General features: G+C 44.1%; 2 protein-coding genes across 7 annotated transcripts in view; one reads left to right on the forward strand and one right to left on the reverse strand.

Moving 5' to 3' along the window:
- LOC146822122 (uncharacterized) overlaps nucleotides 1–23,635 on the reverse strand; it is a 517,517-nt gene that overhangs the window by 399,782 nt on the left and 94,100 nt on the right. The gene's annotated exons all lie outside the window — the stretch shown is intronic.
- The window catches only part of MAPRE3 (microtubule associated protein RP/EB family member 3), a 767,705-nt gene that overhangs the window by 367,596 nt on the left and 376,474 nt on the right, over nucleotides 1–23,635 (forward strand). The window lies entirely within an intron of this gene.

Below are 23,635 nucleotides of genomic sequence, written 5' to 3' on the forward strand. Positions count from 1 at the left end.
TAACCCGGACCATTGTAGGCTTTGTGTCCGATTAGCTAAGAAGGACGCCAATAATGCCCACACACGATCCACAATCCCAACTCCCTTCATACGCTGGAGCAATACCTCATGGTTGATGGTATCTAATGCAGCGGACAGGTCCAGGAGGACAAGCACCGCTCGCCCCCCTCCGTCCACTGCATCCCTAATCCCCTTGGCTGTGGTAGAGCCGATTCCGTGGAATGTCTAGGTCGGAAGCCGTGCTGTGACCTATCCAATATATCGTTCTTATCAAGATATTCCATCAGACTCTGATTTATGGCCTTCTCTGCGATTTTAGCTACTAGAGGAAGCCCGGAAATAGGACGGTAACTAGAAAATTTCGCGGGGTCAAGTGAGGATTTCTTCAAAAGGGGTTTTACGCTCGCCGTTTTCCACATATTTGGATAGTGTCCAGCGGCTAGTACTTGGTTGATCAGAGCCGTAAGAGTAGGTATGATCTTGTCAGCGGCCTGGAGTAAAATATAAGGCGGACAGGGGTCTGATGCGGCTCCCGATTTTATAGAGCCCAATAGAATCCCCACCTGATCGCAGGACAAGGGAGGGATAGTTGACAGGCTGCAACTGGATATCTCGTGAGGGGGAGACGGGGACCTACAGTGTTAAGTAGATCAGCATAGATGGTAGTAACCTTATTTTTAAAGAAATCGGCTAGCTGATCGCAAAACAACTGATCCGGTCTAAACTGGCTCGACTGTTGGGAGTTCGCCAAGAAAGCTACTGTTTTAAACAGTTCCTTGGACGAATTGCCAGCCTCCGAGATTTTCCGAGAGAAGTAATCCCTCTTAGCATTCTGAATGGCGAGTTTGTAGTTAGTCAATGCCAGACCATAAGCTTGCTTACAGATCCTGTCGTAACTTACTCTCCACAACCGTTCCTGCCGCCTACATTCCACCTTGAGTCCTTTCAGCTCTGGGCCATACCAAGGAGCACCAGACGGACGTCTGTTCTTGGTGGCTACCTGAAGAGGAGCGACCTGATTCACAGCATTCGTAATCCAGTCAGTGAACTGCGCAGCGGCTGTGTCATTGTCAGTGTCCAGGGTAGGGGGGGGTACCCAGCGTCTCAAAGAGGGAAGAATGAGTGATTCTACTCCATCTCCTAAACATAATTCTGGAAGGTCTCTGCGGACCTCCTCCAAGTCTAGCCCTAACTCCAACACTAAAAAGCACAGCCCGATGGTCGGTCCACGGAAGAACTTCAGTCCCAAGATATAAAAGGTCAGGGTGGCTGGAAAAAAGACCATCCAGCATATGTCCCCCAATATGGGTCGGGTCAGAGACCAACTGCCTGAGACCATATCCCTCCATACTGTCCAACAATCTGGCAGTGTCCGAGAGATTCTTAACCTCCAAATGAAAATTGAAATCCCCAAGAATGATAGAAGGCTCGAACTTAGTACAGGACTCCAGATGTTTTTGGAGAGCCCCCAAAAAGACGGCCCGTGGTCCAGGTGGTCTGTAGACTAAGAGCCCATAGGAGACAATTATATCTTTAGAAAAAATACTAAATTGTAGTGCTTCCGCATCCAAGTTTTCAACCACCTCAACCTGTAACTTCAGGTGGTCTCTATAGATAATAGCTAAACCGCCCCCTCTGCCATCCTTCCTATCCTGGCAATGTAGTGCATAGCCTGGGGGTAGAGCCGAGTTCCAATCCGGGCAGGAGGCCACATTGGTCCACGTTTCTGTGATAAAAGCCAGGTCGGGGGAGAGAGCCGTTCTAATTCTACCTGATGTTTAGCCACAGAGCGTGCGTTCAAGAGAATCCCTAGCAGGTGATTACCTAAAAGTGCCTGTGAGGTAGGGATAGACGCTCGGGTCTGTGTGTCGTATGGAGCAGTCTCCAATTCACCCTCCATCCTTATTTTATCCCCGATCCTACATGGGACGGTACAAAGCTCTCCCCCGTCAATACTGGCCTCTCTAACCACCGAATAGTGACAGCCCGGGCACCGATAGTTGCATATGTCCTCATGCCCATATAAGGGAATACATTGGGGGGTGCTTCTCACCCGTAGCGTCATCAACCTCTCCCGAGTATAGTACAGAGGATGCTTGGTGACCAAGGGCAAGGCATCTGGCGCGGACGGGCGCAGACGGGCTTGCCTTTGGCGCGCCTTCGGTGCGCCGCCGGCACGTCCGCTGCGCGCTCGCGCCAGTGTGAGCTATGTAGTCAGTAAAGGCGCGAAAACTCAGGTATTGAGACCGTACCAATGCTTAAAACAAAGGTTCCCACACGAAATGTCACATTAATTAAAAGGTTAAAAGTGGTCAGACAGTAATCCACTAAAACAGGAGCCCACTCGCAGCCCGAAACCCACACTCCAATTAGTTCTCAACTGCACAAACACACCTGGGCGTGCTTTTTTTACACTTGTTCACAGGAACACTTCAGACCTTTCACATGATTGCTAGAAAGGCTGCCCAACTTCCCCTGATTATATTCCTGCTGATCATGGCTGCTGAGAGGTCAAAAAATACAAAAAGTACGGAAAACGATTGAAACAAAAAGGGCAGAATTCGATGTTTTCCTGTTGGTATTCCAAAATCAATAACAAGCTGCTGATGGATACTGGCTCATAGTTAAATAATAAAAGATCAATGAGCACAGGACTGCATCTCTCTCTCCCTCTCCCTCTCTCTCTCTCCTTCTCTCCCTCTCCAGCGAACACCGCTTTTACAGGACCTGCTTTGTCCTATTAGGTCATCAGCACTGATGTCCTTTTACACTACCAGGCGCTGATTGCATTAGGAGGATCTCAGGCATGTGTCCCTGGGATGCGCAAAGTTCCAAAAAGAGTTCACAAGCAATTTTGTGCACTTTGAGTGCAGGGATCCCCCCAGATAAAGTCAGTGGGGCTTACTGGTGAATGTGAGGTGTGTAGCACATTTTTGAGGTTTCATCTAGGCCTGGACGGAGTTTAGCGGAACTCCGCAAAATGACCCCCCAAAAAAGCATAAAAAATGCAATAGGTCTTGCCTTTTGTTAAGTTAAAGCCATTTGCTTTGCTATATAATACCATTAGCAAAGCAAATGGCTTTAACTTAACCATAGGCGAGACCTATTGCATTTTCAATGCTTGTTCCTCTGGCCATGACCTAGATGCTTGCACCAAAGTCTCTTGCTGCTTCCTTAAAAAGTTGTAAAGAAGCTTCTGTATACACTTGCCCTTCAAGTAGCTCTCTGTGCTGTTATAGTGGCTCCTCTTTCCTCCTGTACACCACAGCTGCCAGTGCTCCTGCTCCTTAGCACTTTGGTCTTTGATGTCTAAGGCTGACAGTTTTGTCAGCAAAGATGTTTCTTGTGTAGGGAGAACAAAACCATTGTGGTTGATGCATTTTACGAGCCTTTCAAATACCATTGTCCATTCCCTAAACTGGCCCACACACTTTTTTAAAGAGTGAGAAATTGCCACTATCTGGTAGACTCTGGATCAGGGCCCCTGCGTTCTGTTGTCACTCTTCCAGAGAAATCCAAAATTAGTCAGGGTTTCACGCTTCTCTTGCCAGATAAAAGGCATGGTCAGCTGTCAGTGAGATGAAGTAAACATTCAGCCCATTGGACGTGTGGCCAGTGTTGCACGCGCTCCCCCAGAGACAACTGCCTCTGTCATTTTGCGTTTATTATTGTGCACAGTATCAAAGTTTATTTTATTCATGTTCAGTTAATTAAAATCATTACATGTAAGGATGCATACGGTGCAGTTACATTTTGAATACTAATAAGGGATTATCAAAAGAGTATCAATTACAGTAAATAATATTTCTAAGAATAGCACAGCACCCTATGCACAGTATTACAATTATGTAGGGGTAAAAAGAAATGAGTACAAAATATTTTGGCAGGTTTGTGCTGTTGAGGTAGCATCCAAGGTACTGGAAGTGAGGAGAAGGTGCAGTTAAATAAATGTTCCTATTGCACTATTGCTTAAAATCATTGCGATGATTACAAAGGGGAACTTTATAGATAGTAATTTGTGGTAAAAAAAAAAAGATACACCATTATTCATAAATACCTCATCAATAAAAGCTCAGTATAAAAATGCCTGCAAAGAATCAGAATCTAATGATGGAATAGGCTTTTAGGTCTGTCTCTCTTAATGGTCAGTCTCCAGCAAGGCTGCTCCAGCTTTCATACAGCAAGCTGCCAGCTGTACAGAATCTCCTCTCAAACATCTCTCATGTCCTTGGCAGGTCCGGACGTTTAAAATGCGCCAAATTGGGAAAAACCAGAACTTTCTTAAAGAGGTCAATGCCTTGCAGATACAGAGCACACGGGTCGGCAATTCCTCCCTGTTGAAGCGGAGGCAACATTGCTTTTCCTTCACCTCGAGATTCCGCCGTCCATACCAGTATGCCTTCAACAGGACTAATCCAAAGCGCAGGCCCATTAAGTGACGCTTCATTAGCAAGTTAACGGGTGAAGAAAGGTAGGATGGCTGAGGCCCTTTGTCATAGAGTTTTGCAGCCCAACTGCCGTGTCCCAGGTTGTTCACTGATTGTGCATCACATTCTGCTGATATTACATTCGCTTGTTTTGTCACTAGCATGGCCACCACAGGGGTAGGCAACACGCTTATCCACAATGACTGTGCATTTAGGGCCTACACGGAGGTACACGTTTGTTACAGGATTGCTTATTAATGCCCAGATATGGCTTTTTAAGGTACAATCCTGGGCTTGCTTAGCTTTCAGACAGTAAGCTACAAACCTAGCTCTTAATAATCATTTCTGTGATGTCAACCTGAATTCTGAACGAGTTTGAGCATGAGAGGGGCAATTCAGCAGCAGGAACACTCTATGATGGCAAGAGGATTGTACTGTGTCTAGCCAGGTTGCCATTCTGCCTCTGAATATAATCGCCCTATAAGCCACTGTAGGAAGGAATTTGCTGCTTATTACCTTAAGTAGGGCAAATAAGTCTGGTGTGCTCATTGATTTTTTACACCTTGTTAAAAGCCCCTTCTAAAGAATTTGCTACCCCCTGTTGGGTGGTGATGTGTGCGGCTAGGCGTCCCTTATGACCAAGACAGACACTGAGGGATTTCTATGTGTTCACCACTTCTATGGCTTTTCCCTCAATGAACCAGGACCCTTTTCTTGCATGTTGCCGAGTGACTATCCTCACTTTTGTTTCCTGACCAGATCAGCCAGAGGTGTCATATACACATTAAACAAAGTAAAAGACAAGGCCGACCCCTGTGGGACTCCGCAGGGAAGGAAGAAATCCTCTGATGTCATTCCTTCCCAAAACAACTTCTGCTCCCTGGCACTAAGAAAGTGTGGTAAATAAAATTCCTTTACCTGGACTGAATTTGATACAGAAACATTATAAAATAGCTCAGTAAAATGAGAGGCTGAATCCGTGATATTAGAGGTTCGGAATGGGCTTTATTCCAGTGATCGATTATAATCGGATGCTCCAAGTTCCATCACCACGGGGGTTCAGGAAGTGAAGTACATACTTTATTGACAAGAAGTAACTTTTATAGTACATACATTACAATGAAGCGAATGCAGTAGGCGTAACATTTGATAAGGAAATTGACGATTTGTCTGCGTAACCAAAAATGGGTGTAATAAAGAGTAAAAAGGAACATAATTGGTTATGATGTCATACATAGGTGGATCTATAAGATAATACTTGGCCTAGATGCGCGCGCAGCAGCATGACGTGTAATTGACGTGTAACTAGGGGGTGAAGGGGACTTGACATTTAGCTCTACATGTGGAGACAAAAAGTCTGGGGGGTCAAGTCAACCTAATCCCAAATCATATCTAACATCCTATGTTTAAAGAACTATGTTATCCACAAAAGAAGGACTCTCGGACAGAATCTATTCTATACTGACTGTGCGTGCGTGTACAAGCGTCTAAGTGTCTACACTGGATGCGAGGGGGTAGGAATATTCCATGGTAACAGGGCTATGAATTACTTGCATGAGGACAGAGAAGCCGAGCCTTTGCTCAGTAGCTGGAAGAATGTTTACTTAAACTACTAGGCAGGAATGCATCGGCTGAGGGGGAAGCAGATAATTCGAAGGTGAAATACAGTTCTTGGCAGAGAATAGGCTGATGTCAGGCTTCGGGAGCCGCGTAGAGAATGAAACAGAGTTCATGGTCACGGATGCAGGCTCAGACTGGAGCTTTCAGAGGCAGAAGGCAAGAGGAGTTTTGATGACAGAATCAGGGCCTACTTGCCTGGACTGTAAAATGGCATAAGTGAACCATACAAAGCCGGTGGCCTTTCATATTTAGGAATGGAATATCCGGCCTGTTCATGGCGGATCTGACAGAGGACATGTTGACGGTGGACGCACATGTATTTGCGTCTTCATAACTGGAACTGGAGGGAACATACATGTACTTGTGACATGCACATAGAACCGTTGGGGTCCAAGATAGGGGACATAACTGACCAGAAAAATCCATATTTCCACATTCCCTCCTTGTCCCCTACTTGCCCTTCAAGAGATATCAATCTTCATCAATCCATTGATCTGTTCATATAGCATCATTTGTTCTTCTTTCTTCTTCCGTGACGAATGAAATCTTGGTGGTGGAATACACGATGTGGCACACAGACCACAGATCGCTGGTCCACATTGTAGACATAGACAGCAACTGAATAGTATGAGAAGGCCAATACCTAGGAAGGATAAAACTCTCCATCCCCAGGCTGATACCACATTCCAAAACCAACTGGACCAAGTCCAAGTGCCTGGGTTCTGGTGTATCTGGTTTACAATCTTATGAAGGCGAGTGATGGCTTTATATACAGATGGCGAATTTTCTGGTATGAATACGCAGCAACTTGATCCGATGACCCTACAAGCTCCGCCCCTATCAGCCAGGATGACGTCAAGGACAAGACGATTTTGAAGCACAACAATCCGCATAGCAGACTGCTCTTCTGTTAAATTGCCTAAGGCGGAAATAGTCTCATTCACTACTGCTTCAAGGGTTCTAGTTAATCTACGTATCCGCTTACTATTAGTAACAGTACCTATATAGGGAAAGATGCCTTTATTAAAATCTACATACTTGTCCCATGCTGTCTCAGTGTAATCGACAATGGGGAGATCTCTCCGCTCTCTGTTGTGTACTAAATGGATATTTCTGTAATAATCAGGAGGAGCTAGGAAAACAGGTGGCAAAAGGAATGCAATGTAGCAGGTACCATCCCAATCTAGAGGTAGACGCATATATGCAGTCTGACCACATATAAAGTAGGAGTGGCGAGAAGCTCTAAATGAAGATTTGCCTTGATCACTGAATTCTACTATAGTAGTGCATTTACTATGGCCCATATGTATGGAACCAACCTTTCTTACACACAATTCACCCTTCGCTGGGAATACTGACATGGTGGGTAAGACTAGTTCAACTTCGGATACGACATTTAGAATCATGAGATTAGGTGTAAAATTACCTAATCCATATACTTCATTTTCCAGATCCGTTCCTGTTCTCTTGGGGCGACCCTCCTTGTCAGGGTAGCAGACCTTGAGTAAAACTAGGTTCAGGTTTCCCCATACCCAATGATCTTGGTAAACTGCTGTGTCTGAGTCTATGGAATTGATTAAACTAAACCATGCTCCACAGGAGCCATTATGTGTAAATGGATGTGGAAAGAAAGGCAGGACTCCTTCATAATTCTGATAGGGAGGGAGTCGGCCACACACCCAACAATTGGTGGCATTACTAGTCTGGTGGGAATGATGTAACATACTAATGAAAGTGTTATTGCGCAGCGCAAGTCTATAAGACAATTCATGCGGAGGTAAGTCACTAAAGGAATGTTCAGCAGTAACATTATAAACATGTCTAGAAATAGGGTAATATATGTGCAACAATATACTTGCAGTAATTATTAAAAGACTCAAGAAAAACAAAATTAATAATGTCACTATGCAGTGGCTACGCAGTGATTTACAATACGCCTGTCGTTTCATCATTTTTCGCGACTGTCCGTGATTCAGGTCTAGAGGATACATGTCAGAGACAGATTCAACCGCTTCACCTAGGAGAGGACTTAAACAATCAAATTGTCTGACGTTCTAGGCCTCAATTTTAGTTTATAGAGTTCGGTTTCAGTCTTTTCAACCAAAGGAAGTTTTGAATCAGTCTGTGAGGGAGTGCAGGGCACAATGTCTATATCCGAGGATAGTCCATGAAATTTCTTGATATGACTTGAATGAATCCAGCCCTTGCGGCCCTCGATCTTCACGGCTGTTCTTGTGGTCAGCAGAACCAACTTGGGTGTCTTCCACCTGGGCTCCAGCTGAGTCTTTCGGTCGAAATTTCTCACACACACGAGATCACCCGGAACTACGTCATGGGGTTTCACCTCAGTGTTGTCGGGAAAGGCTGCAGCTACCTGTGAACGACAAGATTGTAGTGCAGACATCAAGGAAGCCAAGTAATCTGTCAGCATATTACAGTCAACATCAGTTATCTTGCGTGGTATAGGCGTCCCCCACATATTTGGTGGTCTGCCGAAGATCACCTCATACGGGGATAGCCCTGTTCGTGAGTGTGCTACCATTCTCATGTAAAAGAGTGCAACGGGTAACGCTACTACCCAGTCGACACCTTTCTCTCTGCATATTTTGGACATTCTGATTTTCAGTATCTGGTTATGTCTTTCTACGAGACCTGCTGCCTCGGGGTGTCGGACACAGTGGAATTTCCACTGATAACCTAACAGAAGTGAAACGTGTTTCATTAATTCGGATGAGAACGGCTGGCCGTTATCTGAGTGAACAACACGTGGTAAACCGTATCGTGGGAAGAATTCTCGAACCAACTGTTTGGCAGTAGTCGGGGCAGTGTAATCTGAAACCGGGTACGCCTCCGTCCAACGGGACAGAGCGCAGACAACTACGAGAACATATTTGAATCCTCGACATCGTTCCATCTGGATATAGTCCATCTGGAGTACTTCAAAAGGATGATGAGGAGGATGAAATCCACCCTGTTCTACGGGAACGCTTTTTCCTGGGTTAAACTGACAACAGATCATACAGGTACGGACCTTTTGTTTGGCTGCTGTTCGTAAATGTTTATTGAACCAAATGTGTTGAATGCTGTCTAGCATAGCTTTTTCTCCTAGATGTGCTGGACTATGTATAGTGTTAATTATAACTTGGACCATTGAATCAGGAAGGAACCATACAGACTTTTCCTTCATCATCCATCCTTGGTCCGTTTGAATCCCTCCTAATTCAGTCCATTTCTTTATTTCGTCTGGTGTAGCATGTGTCTGTATGTCAATTACGTCAAGAGTAGGATCTTTAACTGTCATACAATGTGTCGGCATCGGGACTATTGTCTTTGTCATGTCGGGGGTTTGAGTTTGAGCAGTCTGTTTAGCTGTTCTGTCGGCTAGATCATTGCCTTGGGAAATGATATCAGTAACCTTCGTATGAGCCTTACATTTCATAATTGATATTGCAGTGGGTAGATGTATTGCATCTAATAAGGCATGAATGAGGGGTCCGTGCTGAATGTGGGCCCCGTGAGAAGTTAAATAACCTCTCTCTCGCCACAGCACGCCGAAGTCATGTACAACTCCGAATGCATAACGTGAATCAGTGTATATGTTGACTTTTTTATTCGTGGCTTGAATACAGGCTTGTGTCAGAGCGATAAGCTCTGCGGCTTGAGCTGACAAAGTATTTATACGATTAGTTTCAATGACTTCAGTATCTGTGGTGACTGCGTAAGCGGCCACTAACTCTCCTGTACTTGTTCTCATACATGAACCATCTACATACAATGTCAGGTCTGGATCTGGCAATGGGACATCGGTTAAGTCTTGTCTGGGTTTCGTCGTGATTGTAATAACTTCAATACAGTCATGGGCTAGTGGGTCTGTTCCGGTTACTGGCAAAAGTGTGGCAGGATTCAATGTGTTACAGCGTCTGATTTCTATATGTGGCTGAAACAATGTAAGTTCATATCCTGTAAGTCGCGCTATAGTCAAGTGTTGTGTTTGCGTTCTATTTACAAGAACCTCTACTGCATGTGGTACTTGAACTGTCAATGGATGTCCTAACACTATGGCATCGCTTTGTCTGATTGCTAAAGCTGTCGCTGCTACTGATTTCAGGCATGCAGGCAAAGCCTGAGCTACGGGATCTAATGTACTAGAAAAATAAGCACATGGTTTGTGTGCTCCTGCTTGTTCCTGTGTGAGTACTGACAAGGCAGTACCTTCGCGTTCTGTAACAAAGAGTGTAAACTGTTTTCTGTAACATGGCGTTGCTAAAACAGGTGCTTGACATAAAGCTTTCTTTAGGCTCTCAAAAGCTTGTGTATGTTCCTGAGTCCAAGGGAGAACAGTCGATGTGGCTGCCTCCTGTGTGGTTAACTGAATGAGTGGTTTTGCTAGAAATGCGTATTGAGGGATCCACTGCCTGCAATATGACGTGAGGCCTATGAAAGCTCGTACTTCCTTTTGTGTCTTGGGTATTGACATGTTAGCTATTAACTGAATGCGGTCGGGTGTAAGCTGCCTTCCCTCCTTGGACAGCGAGTGTCCAAGATAAACGACTCGCTGGACACAGAATTGCAGCTTAGAAGGGGATACTTTGTGCCCCTTTTCGGCCAGAAATTGTAAAACTGTCAGTGATGCTTTCTCACATTCGGGTTCGCTTCTCGCGGTGATCAGCAGATCATCGACATATTGAAGCAAGGCAGTGTTAACTGGCATGTGGATACTGTCAAGTTCTCGTTTCAGTGCTTGGCTATAGATGCTGGGGCTTTCTGTGAATCCTTGAGGTGCGCGTGAGAATTTAAAGCTACGCCCATTTAAACTAAATCCGAACAAATATTGGCTTTCCGGATCTATTGGGACGCTGAAAAAGGCATTCTTGAGATCAATTACAGTAAAGAATGTTGCTTCGGAATCAATAGCTGTCAGTAATGACGAGATATCTGGGACCACAGGAAATTGTGGCACAATGCATTTGTTTAACTCGCGCAGATCAATAACCAATCGATATACTGGCGGGGCCGTAGGATCTGTTCGTTTAAGAATCGGAATTATCGGTGAATTACATACATTGGAGTCTGTTTCTACAACTACTCCTTGGGCGATGAGCTCGTCAATGATTTGTAGTAAAGCCACTACAGCATCTGGTGGTAACTTGTATTGTCGCATTCGTGGTAGCACCACTCCTGCCTTTAATGTTACTCGATATGGTGTAATATTCATGCAACCAACATCAGTAGGGCCTTGTGCCCATAGACGTGTAGGTAAAGTCTGCAGTCGGGGATCCATGTCTCTAGACACATAGTGACCTTTAAAATCACGTAAGAACAACCTTACACCTTCCGGAGAACAACATATTATGGCTCCTAGAGCTTTCAGGGTCTTTATTCCTAACAAGTTTTCTGGACATGATTTAGTAAGCAATAAATCTGTAGTTCGGGTCAGAGGTCCTATCGTAAGTGGAAGAGGCTGTGATACTTCATTAACAATAGGTTTTCCTGAAAAACCAAGGGAAATATTCTGAGAGCCTGAGAGGGGTGCCCCTGGAACTTCACTACGTTTTATAGTTGTTCGACTTGCCCCTGTATCGAGTAAAAATTTTCTATCTTGACCTAATAATTCACTATGTACATAAGGTCCTTCTTGATCTACTGGAATCTCGATAAGGGGTAAGTCCACTTCCCTCTCTAGGCTAGTTCATGCGTAACGCTGATACTCAGGATATTCATACTGTGCGGTCTGATACATTTGTCGTGTTGTGGTTTGTGTGGCAGCAGCAGGCAACGGTGGTGCAGCTGGCACAAACTGTATTGGCTGTTGTGCGGCTGGCATGGCCTGGGCATGCTGCATAGCTCCTTGTTCATTCTGATCTTGTCTGAGTGGCCGTGATCTTTCTTGTGTTTTACCTATGGCGATATTATGTTTTAAAACTGGACAATCGTGTACGTAATGACCTGGCTTTTTACAATAATTGCATGTCCCTTTTACAGGTCCTGCTGAATCGGAATGTGTCATACCCTTTTTATGTCCTTCAGCTGGAACTGTCTGGGAAACTAGCATTTTCATTTTCGTGTCTTTCATGCGTCTGTGTTCATGTTCTTGTTCCTCTCTAATTCTATTGTGATGGTACTGTAACATTTGTAACATTTGTGATGGAGTGTTACCTTGCCAGGTACTCTCGAATTTTAATACTCTATTCTTTACTGGGGGCAGGGCATTTTCTACTAATTTTGTTACAAACAGATGCGGGTATGATTCGCTACTTGCTTTTATGCCACTATTTATACCAAAACATTTTTCGAATCTAGCATAGTAATCACTAGTGTCTTCATCTTGCTTCTGTTTACAGGCTGAAATTGTACCCCAATCTTCCTTTTTCGTAGTTAATAAACGTGGCAGTACCTGTACTAGTAAACCTGGTAATGCTTTAGTTTTATCCCCAAGTCCTGCTCCTGCAGTTCGGGCCTTTTCTTCCGCTTCTAACACTGACCATTCTATCTTTTGGTCTCCTACCTCCCACTCTTTTTCCTTGAGTTTCTCATAAATGCCAGCAGGCATCAACACCTTTAATATTGTCATAATGTCGGGATAGGTATACTCTCCCATGAGTAACATGTCTTTAATTTCTCGGTGAAAACCCGCTGGATCTTTGTCATGACTGGGTACCACTTTCTTCATTTGCAACAATTCTATTTTTGATATGGGCGTATATACAAATACGCGCCTAAACTAGTTGTCCTCGCCTTTTATTGGGTGCACTTCTCGTAAGGGATTCTGTCTATCCATGTGATACGTGGTTCTTTCCTTGACGGGCAATGAAACATGCTCTGAGCATACAAAAAGAATATACTGCTTTCTTGATTCTAGAATTTCTTTAATTAATTTAGTACCTGGACCTCTCCATTTATTCATAAGCAATTCAGTCAATATGTCAGGTAAGGGACCAGGGTCCGAATGCTGACTCCGATATAGTATAATGAGTTGTTGAATCATATAGATCCCAGCTAACCTCTGTTCATCTGGGGTGAGATTCAAAAATGTGCGTACTACTGTATCATCACTATATTTTCCGGGACTGTCCACCCAATGGACAGCTGCCCTGGCTAAATCTTGTTCATCCATAGAATCGAGAAAATGATAACCCCTTCGTTCTCGGAGTAGCTTGTCGGCGGTTTGGAACGAATGCTCGTTAGACCTTATATTAATTATAGGTATTTGGAAATTCCTGTTATTATCTGGACATATCGGACGTATTGAGTCAGTATGACATCTAGTCTGATTCCTATTACAAGATCTTCCTCTACCTACATAGGCTATGGTGTCCGACTGTCCTGCGGGCAGTCCTGACCCTTCTTCCTCGCTTTGTTCGAACTCGTCTGCCTCTAATCTCTCTTCGTGTAGGCGCTCTATTTCTTTACGGATCTTTCGGCACATGGCTATTATACAATTTTTTTTATCATGTCTTCCTTCTGATATATTCTGGCTCCATCTTGTAAGAATTTGCATTGCTTCCGGGTCTACCCCCGGTCGGTCTACATTTCTGATCACACAGTTTATGAGGAAACGTAACAGTTCCCCCTGTATCTCTACTTTCTGGTATTCCATAGCTCTGTTAATACATTCTGGATCTCGCCCTGTTTGGACAAAATGATATATATTATCTAGATGCGCAGTAATTCCTGGTAATTTCCCTAAATATACTGCGGCTCGTCTGATACGCAATGATGCCAGGGTCATTTCGTCCTCTTTACCGGGCACCGGGTCATATCTACAATCTATAAGAAGTTCCTTAAGCGCACGGGAACTTACGAATTTTGGTGTACGTGAATGCGCTGACTCTTGAAAAGTAAGTTTATTTATTCTAGGTGGCGTAGAAAAAATATTGGTAGCACCTCCCGTGGCCCCATCTGGGGCGTCGGGTGTGAAAGGATTCGTCGAACGTGACACAGCAACTATAGGTGTGGACACAGCTATAGAAGTACCTGTAGGAACAGATGCAGAAACAGATGTGCTTGCCGGAACTTGTGACTCGATTTGTTGCTGTAGGGATACGGGTGCTGGATCTTGGCGTGAGACCTCCCTGGTATGCGGTCTATGTGGGGCGGAATTAGCATACTCGGGAGCTGCGTCATCTAAATATGAGGAAAGAAAAACATCTTCTGCGGTTCTAGGATGCCCCTTAGGATGTACCTTGATTGGGAATAATGGGGGTGGCAAGTCTTTCGGTATCTCTGGAGTAGCCTTAGGTAATCCTTCGGCCAGAAGGGGATACATACCATTCATAAGGGCATTTCTCTGTCTGTCTACTTGTTCTGATTTCACTCGGATACCTTCCTCAATTAATAGATTTTCTCGATCTTTGTTTGAACTCTCTTTACTCTTCTCTTCCTGTCTACGTGCTTTTTCTGTACGTCTATGAGATTCTTTACGCCATAACTCGACGGCGTCTTTCTGTGACTGTCTGACTTTCCTTTTCCATAACTCTTCCTCGACTTTCATGATGCACTCTGCATCCCAGGTTCCCGCTGCGGGCCACCTCTGACTTTCTGGTAATCCCTTGGTGTAGTCTACCCATAAATCAAGAAATAATATAGCGTCTAAGCCATGTTTGTGATACATGAAGTGCCCTGGAGTATCCCTAGGAGGAATAGGGACGGCCTCTTCGAGTACCCCTTTTCTAGTAGTGATCTGTCTTAATTTCGAAAAGAGCGGCATATTGACAACTGATCTGATACTTAATCTTGAACACACTTAATACGAAAGCACACTAATGAACAACCATTCATACCACAATATGCAGGACGTTTAACACATTAAACATTAAACATTAAACATTTTTTTTTTTAACCTTTAAAATAAACAACAATGATGATCGTCTGCATAACTAATCACCAAGCTTAATTCTTGACTATAACTAGATACTTCGGAATACTTGATATACTGCTAAACAGTACAGATACACTGCTAAAACAGTGCAGACCGGATTTGTGTACCCAAACCCGTCTTGACCGGCACAACCTATGTGCACGTCAGAAATGCCTCCCCAGTAATGGTACTCACCGGGTAGCTTCGGAAACGGAAGGCCTCGGTAACTTGAACTTGAACCGGACTGGACTCGACTCGACTCGTCGGAAACTGGGCTTGACTTCGAACTGGTGGGTCTCTGTATACCTCGGATCTTGCTCTCTCAGCTAGGCTCTGGTCGGGATACTTCGCACTTCTCACCGCCTCGTCTGGGTGTTGATCGCAGTCTCAGTCGCCCCCGCTTGACCGGAGGGAGATACAGGAAATCCTGCTGGTACGCGTTATTGTCCGTCCAGCTGTGGCAGGAGACCGGGCCTGCAACTCACCGCCGGCGCGTGAGATGAGAAAGTGTCCCTGTTCGGGCGCCATCATGTGGTAAATAAAATTCCTTTACCTGGACTGAATTTGATACAGAAACATTATAAAATAGCTCAGTAAAATGAGAGGCTGAATCCGTGATATTAGAGGTTCGGAATGGGCTTTATTCCAGTGATCGATTATAATCGGATGCTCCAAGTTCCATCACCACGGGGGTTCAGGAAGTGAAGTACATACTTTATTGACAAGAAGTAACTTTTATAGTACATACATTACAATGAAGCGAATGCAGTAGGCGTAACATTTGATAAGGAAATTGACGATTTGTCTGCGTAACCAAAAATGGGTGTAATAAAGAGTAAAAAGGAACATAATTGGTTATGATGTCATACATAGGTGGATCTATAAGATAATACTTGGCCTAGATGCGCGCGCAGCAGCATGACGTGTAATTGACGTGTAACTAGGGGGTGAAGGGGACTTGACATTTAGCTCTACATGTGGAGACAAAAAGTCTGGGGGGTCAAGTCAACCTAATCCCAAATCATATCTAACATCCTATGTTTAAAGAACTATGTTATCCACAAAAGAAGGACTCTCGGACAGAATCTATTCTATACTGACTGTGCGTGCGTGTACAAGCGTCTAAGTGTCTACACTGGATGCGAGGGGGTAGGAATATTCCATGGTAACAGGGCTATGAATTACTTGCATGAGGACAGAGAAGCCGAGCCTTTGCTCAGTAGCTGGAAGAATGTTTACTTAAACTACTAGGCAGGAATGCATCGGCTGAGGGGGAAGCAGATAATTCGAAGGTGAAATACAGTTCTTGGCAGAGAATAGGCTGATGTCAGGCTTCGGGAGCCGCGTAGAGAATGAAACAGAGTTCATGGTCACGGATGCAGGCTCAGACTGGAGCTTTCAGAGGCAGAAGGCAAGAGGAGTTTTGATGACAGAATCAGGGCCTACTTGCCTGGACTGTAAAATGGCATAAGTGAACCATACAAAGCCGGTGGCCTTTCATATTTAGGAATGGAATATCCGGCCTGTTCATGGCGGATCTGACAGAGGACATGTTGACGGTGGACGCACATGTATTTGCGTCTTCATAACTGGAACTGGAGGGAACATACATGTACTTGTGACATGCACATAGAACCGTTGGGGTCCAAGATAGGGGACATAACTGACCAGAAAAATCCATATTTCCACAAAAGGATGCCAGAAGGGTATGGGCGGTACCTTCTATCCCAGTTTCCCTCAGCCGCTGTGCTAGGGCCAGGTGATTAACAGTATCGAAGGCAGCCGACAGGTCAAGAAGTACCAAGATTGCCTTTCCCCCACTGTCGACTGCCCTACGAATCTCCTCAACCGCCCTAACCAGTGCTGACTCCGTCGAATGCCGTGGCCTAAAGCCATGTTGTGACGGATCTAACAAACTATTAGAATCTAGGTAGGCTGTAAGTCCTTTATTCAGATGTTTCTCCAATACCTTAGCTGCGAAAGGAAGGCCAGCAATGGGGCAATAATTAGTGACATTGGCTGGGTCCAGAGTAGATTTTTTTAAAAGGGGGGTTATGGCAGCGCGTTTCCAAATAGCGGGATACTGACCAGATCTTATAATCTGATTCAGAATCGGAGTGAGATGTTTGCAAATTGGATCCGCTGCACGGTGCATGAAAGAGGGGGGACATGGATCAGTTGGTGCTCCGGATTTCAGAGAGAGCAAAATGTCCATAACCTCCTCTTTGCCCATCGGTTTAAAACTATTCAGCCTACATGGAAACTGTGTGAGGGACCCTAAGGAATTCTGAGCTTGTGTGTCGTTAAGAAATTTACCATAGATTACCTTGACCTTCTCTTGAAAATGTTCTGCGAGAGCATTACAAAAAGTCTGGTCAGGTTTAAACATATTGACTTGCTGGGGCTTCATCAATGAGTTAACTGTTTTGAATAATTCTCTGGAGGAGTTACCCGCCTCCTTGATTTTAACTGAGAAGAAGTCTTTTTTTGCCGCCACTATTGCCTCCTTATATTCACGGATAGCAAGATTATATAGTGTTTTCTTTGAGTTATCATAGTTGATCCTCCAGAGACGCTCCGCCTTTCTACAAACAATCTTTAGGTTTTTGAGTTCAGTAGTATACCACGGGGAAGGTAACTTCCCTTTTTGTATTTTTACTAGTTTAACTGGTGCAACCTTGTCAGCTGCTCCCAGAATCCAGTTATTAAACTGCTGTACAGTGATATTATTGTTGCCAATTCGTCCAGTAGGACCTGGACCTAATACTGATTCAAACACACCCTCCTTTACTTTATCCCAACGTCTCATGGGAGTTTTGGTCAAACTTGCTTGTGTTGTGGGCTGTTTTTTTATACTTTTAAGCTTAAAATAAATGGCCTTGTGATCAGTCCATGGTAGCTCCAATACCTTAGAAAAGGAAATGTCTGCTCCATTAGTAAAAATCCCATCCAGCGTAGGACTAGCTGTATTCGTGGGCCCTACTATTATCTGAGTTAGATTGAGAGCTGCCATATTATCTAGAAGTCTCTCAGTTTCAGCATTATTGATCAGCTCCAGATGATAGTTGAAGTCGCCTAGGACCGTAAAAGAATGACAGTCAGTGTACGATTCCAAGAGCGACATCAATGTTTGCGTGAAAGTTCCTCTTGGTCCAGGGGGTCTATATATTAAAATGCCCTGGAAGATCTGTAAATTATTCACTTTTATGCGGAACTGCAGTGCTTCTGCTGGGAGAGTCGAAATGTTCTCTATATGAACTTTAAAATTGGCTCGGTGGATAATAGCTATCCCTCCACCTTTCCCTGTTTTATGTAGGGTTTCCCTTAGTCTTGGGCATGATACACTGTCAAAGGTGGTTTGAAAGTCAATGTATCCTAAGTACAGAGCCCTTCTCTTTCCTGCTAGTGTGTCTTCTATCAAATGGGCAATGCAAATAAGAATATCTTCAATATGGCAGCCCCTTTGGAGGCCGGTTTGAGTTGTGGGAATCAGCTTGCTTTCTTCTACCCAGCCTAGCAGCTCTTGGGGTAAGGTGCTGGCTTAACACTTCCCTTCGACATCTAGCAGAGCCATCAGTTGATAGTTCTTGGGGCGTGCTGGAGAGCCTTTTTAGGTCGAGCCTAGTGCAGCGTGCATGCGCTGCTCTGGCAAGACTTGTAGTAAGGGGGCTTCAAAAAGCTCACCACACGCTTGTGCGTGTGGCCTATTGCTTGCGGTTACCTGCACAGGCACCATCTGTTTTGAATTATCGTGCCCAGACGCGTGCGCGATAAAGCAAAACAGATGGCCTGGTGCTCGACTCGCGGGACGCTGAATATCTTTTTTTTTTTTTACTTTGAGCGCGAGGCGCTGTTTGCACAAGTGTTAATAAAAGGCGTTCTTCACTACATTTATGGAATACTGTGATTGCTGGTTACTGTTTTATCTGAACAGTGACTCTGGTACTTTCCGTTTATGACCACTAACACATTTCCAGGCATAATCCTTTATATAAAAAAAGTATTTTTTTGTTTTACCTTTTTTATTTTCTTTTGCGAGCATTTACGGTGAATTAGGGCTAACGCACCATGGGCGATCGGAAATGATTGGAATTTGGTTTACTCAATCTGCAGGTTAGCGGTTTAACGTTCATTTGGCTCCGGAAGTGATGTGCACGTTATTGCAAGGAACGTGGATACACATCGGTAGGAATATAGGCAGCAGCACGGCGCTTTACTCATTTACCGCTGCTGCCGCCGGACACAGGCTTTTTCGAAACACCAAGCAGGGATTTCTGAAGTAAGTTCAAAGACCTAATGCTTTTTTGGTTTATCTCCGCTTGCAAATTAGAGGACACTTAGAAGATTGTCTAATTGGGCAATTTCACTTTTAGTTGGGGCGGACACCTTCGGCCACAAGACGCTAGGGTTACCAGTTGTATATTCTTCAATTTCCGCTTCTGAAGCATGGGACGCTTTGAGAACTGCTCGATTGGGGTACTTATACTCAGTTGGTGGCGGACGCCTCGTGGCACTTTTTGCTTATGGAAGTGTCCTTTGGCGTATTCAATAAACAGAGGACACCTGGGTGGTTTCTGAGCTGGGAGAACGCTATAGTAGTTGGTGGCAGATGCTGCACGGCTCTGCTTGCCTGTGGGAGCAACATTGGCATTTTCCTGATAATTTGTGGTTGGGAGTGTTTGGAGCAGTTATTTACATTTAGCCAATTTTAAATATATAAGAAATATTGTGCAATTTGAGTAAGGAGAGCTAAGCAGACACACTATATCTTTACTTCTCAAATTTTTGTGGGATTACAGCTAGAATAGTAAATTGGACCCTTCATATATTCATTTTCACAAAAGTTTGTGGGATTGGAGTTAGAAACTCTTACTTCTCCCTCCCTAAAAATGTAAGCACCTTCTTCAATGTTTATGGGACTGGAGACTGAAAAGTAAATGTGTAACCTGCTAGTTACATGCACTTTCCCCAATATTTGTGGGCCTAGAATTAGAATAGTAAATCTGGCTCCCACAACGTTTGCATTTATAAGCACTTTCTCAATGTTTGTGGTGCTGAAGTTAGCATAGTAAATCTTCCCTCCCCACGAAACATATGTAGTTTCTTAAATGTGTGTGAGACTAGAATTAGAATTTTAAATGTGTGATATCCCCCATATGAATGCATTTTCAACATAATTTGTGGAACTCAAGTTGAATCTGTAAATATGGCACCGTAAATATATGCAGTTTTCTCAATGTTTGTGATACTGGAGTTAGAACAATAAATCTAACCCTCCCTCCAAATATATGCACTTTTCCCATTGTTTATGGAGCTAGAGGTAGCATACCAAACCTGGTCCCCTATTATATGTACTTTCCTCAATGCTTGTTAAAATTGATTTAAAATATTATATCTGTCTCCCCCTTCCAATATAGACATTTTCCCCAAAGTTTGTTGGAGTGGAGTTCGAAAGTTCAGTCTGATACATATATATTTTTTTCTCAGTTTTTTCACCGAAAAACAAAGGTTACAGGTATGTTATAGTTAGGAATTAGCATTTAAAAAACCTTAGGAATTCACTAAAAAATCAAAGGTTGCAGGGACGTTATAGTTAGGCATCAGGTGATGTAATATGTGTGGTCATAAGCAGTGTACTGCGGGGGAACAAGTTATAATTAGCTCAGCTAACAATAACTGCTGAATTTCACTGGTTTTGTGCGAGTAAAATCTGAGCCTAACTATACCCTGCCTGTAACCTTAGGTTTTTTCAGTGCATTTCTAAGGTTTTTTTAGTTCTATTTCGTAACTAGAACGTCCCTGTAACTTTTGTTTTTTTTAAGTGAATTTGTAAAAAAGAATTTATACCTTTTTCTAACTATAATGTGCCTGTAACCTTTGGTTTTTTCAGTGAATTTCTAAGGTATTTTAAATGCTAACTCCTAACTATAACATCCCTGTCCCCTTTGTTTATTTCAGTGAATTTCTATGTTTTTTTAAAGTAGTAATGGCCTCCAAGGTCCCTCAGCATCAAAGAGGACTTCATTCCCCAACCAGTAATGTGCCAGGAGATGCGTTTGCAGAGTGGTGGTGAAAGGGGGCTTGGCCTCCAAAGACCTCTTATCAATCCCACTGTGTGGGACTTACTGGAGGTAATGGGAGAGGTTATTTGCCCCCAAGGACCCACAGTAGCCAAGGGGACTTTATCCCCCAACTAGTAGTGTGCCAGGAGGCGTGTTTGAATAGTTGTAGATAAAGGGGGCTGACAATAAAGTCCCCATAGCAATCCTGCAGTGTGGGACTTACTGAAGGTAACAGGAGGGGTAGTTGGCCCACAGAGGTCCTCCAGAGGCCTAGGGGTCCAGGTGTTTTCTACTCTGCTCCCTTTTCTTTTTTTTAGGTCTTGCCTAGGCAGTGCGCATGCACTGCCCTAGGAGGGCCTTTAGTCATCGATCTGCTCCTTTTCAAGCACACTTGTGCTTGTGCTGGCATCCACCTTGCGGGAGCGAGCAGCTGCGCGCGTGGTAATTGAAAACAGATGCGCTGCTCGCTCCCGCAGGGGCATGCAAGCACGAGTGCCTAAAAACAACTGTTTGCATTCGCCTTTTTTTTCACTTCTGAACTGCTTGTTGTTGTTGGACTTTGGTTTCGTTTTCACCATTATAGTGTCTTAAATGACGTGATATGCAAGTGGTCGTTGCCTTAAAAATCAAACTCTGTTAAAGGTGTTGCATATAACATAGAGGACATTTGGCAACTAAGGATGTAGCTGCTAATTATATTCTGTGGTCTGGTGTACATAAAGCAAGGTAATCGGTGCACTTGTACGCTGATTACTGAGGTAAAATATACCCCGCGCTGCGAATGAACGTACACAATGTGCCGTCAGCATTGGCAAGGTGTAGAGAGTACGTGCAAAGGCACATTGAACACCTCACGCGGCTGCCGCAATTACCAGGCAAAATGTCCCCAACCCCCTTGCGCCCCCACTTCTCCTAAGTGTGATGATCTCCGCAGTACTCACCAACGTTGGAGTAGTCACTGCATCCTGACACAACAGAAATAACCAAGAAGGTAGAGACTAGTTCCCATTAGATGAATGACCCTCTGCAACGACGTAAACATCACGTGACATGCGCGTCACGTCCTAGTTATGTGTCATTGCATGGAAATACATCGATAGCATATTGGTGATGGTAACGAGACTTGAGAACAAGTACGTTGTACAGACAGCCAGGAAAGCTGTGCTGTCCATAAGACAAAACAGTTTAGAGAACCCCCTGTTTGAGACGTGAATGCAGGCGCTTGGGAGCTTAATCTGCTGGGCTGGTTAGGTAAGGCTTGCAGGGTATCAAGTGAGCTGTGACATTCCAGGACTGATTAGGATGCTAGTTTGTGGTGTAAGGGGAGATTTATACATGCACCTCAGTTTAATTTTTTATTTGTAAAGTCTGTGTCATGCTAGAGTCCGTGCCACGGTGTGAGTGTACTTGGATTGGAAGTACATCCCTTTGCAAAGGAAAGTTTCTTCCACCCGGCCTTCAAGCACCCTTTTTTCAAACAAGCATGTACAATGCAATAGGTCTCAAATTTGTGACAGTTTGAGCTATTGGCATTGTAAATGACAATGTCTTTTATTTATGTGTTGTTTTTAAAACAGATAAATAAAAGGCATTGTCATTTACAATGCCAAGAGCTTAAACTCTCGCAAATGCAAGACCTATTGCATTGCAAATGTGTGCTATAAAAATTTTTTTTTAAAAAAAGCGTTAGGAGAGGTCTAAGCTATTTGAGAAAATAGTGCTCGGAGACTGTAATTTAAGCCTACCGAGCAACAACACGGTAACAGTCCTTGTGTAACGTAACTGGTGCTCATGTAAAGCGCTCCAATACCTTTGGATCGAGTTCGCTCTATATAAATCAGCAAAAAAAAAAGAAAAATGGGGTGTCGCCATGACCACAGTCCTCCCATGGGTTTCAGCGCCTTCCTTTCTTCCGTTCTGAGTACCATGGTTCCAACTTCCACCCGGTTCCAGTTTCTCGTCCAGGGGGCCCAGGTACCTTCCATCTCATGGTGATGGGCCTTTTGGTTTAGAAACACCGCAAGATCAGCTTATTACTTGGCCACCTTATGTGTCTTGGGTGGTGCGTGTATCCCCAGCAGGCACCTCTCGATGCTCCTGTGCCATCCTCCCTGTGATATGACATACCACCAATACACATCATATCACAACTCACCATTACATTCCACACCATGCCACTGCCCTAACGTCACTACACTAAGCATAACTTGCACACAAAATTTACAGTTTTGAACACACCAGCTACATTGCTCTACAACATACCTTAAAAACATTGCCAATATTTCTGGCTAAACACTTATAAGGTCCCAAAGGCGAGACCTATTGGCTATGCCAATGCTTGTTTGTGGATTGGGACTAGGAGTGAGCCTCTCCATGTCTCCAGAATGCTTCCCCCTAGTCGGCCCTCCTGGAACAAAGGCACCATCACTGCCACCCATCTAAGTGTTGCCCATTTATATACTGCTGCTGAACTGCCGTTTTGGCCTGGCACCCCGCCTACTCGCATTCGCTTAATAATTTGTACTACTTGGGCTGATATTACTTTTGGGGTTTCTGCATCATCCAGTGCCACTAGCCTATTGTCACCATTGTGTTCTGTGTTTTTCATTGGCCCATTATTTCTTATCCCTCTGCGTCTACCAAGACAGTCATTGATCATGGGGATCCAC

The sequence above is a fragment of the Triturus cristatus genome, chromosome 6, assembly GCF_964204655.1.
Source record: "Triturus cristatus chromosome 6, aTriCri1.1, whole genome shotgun sequence".
Lineage (NCBI taxonomy): Eukaryota > Metazoa > Chordata > Amphibia > Caudata > Salamandridae > Triturus > Triturus cristatus.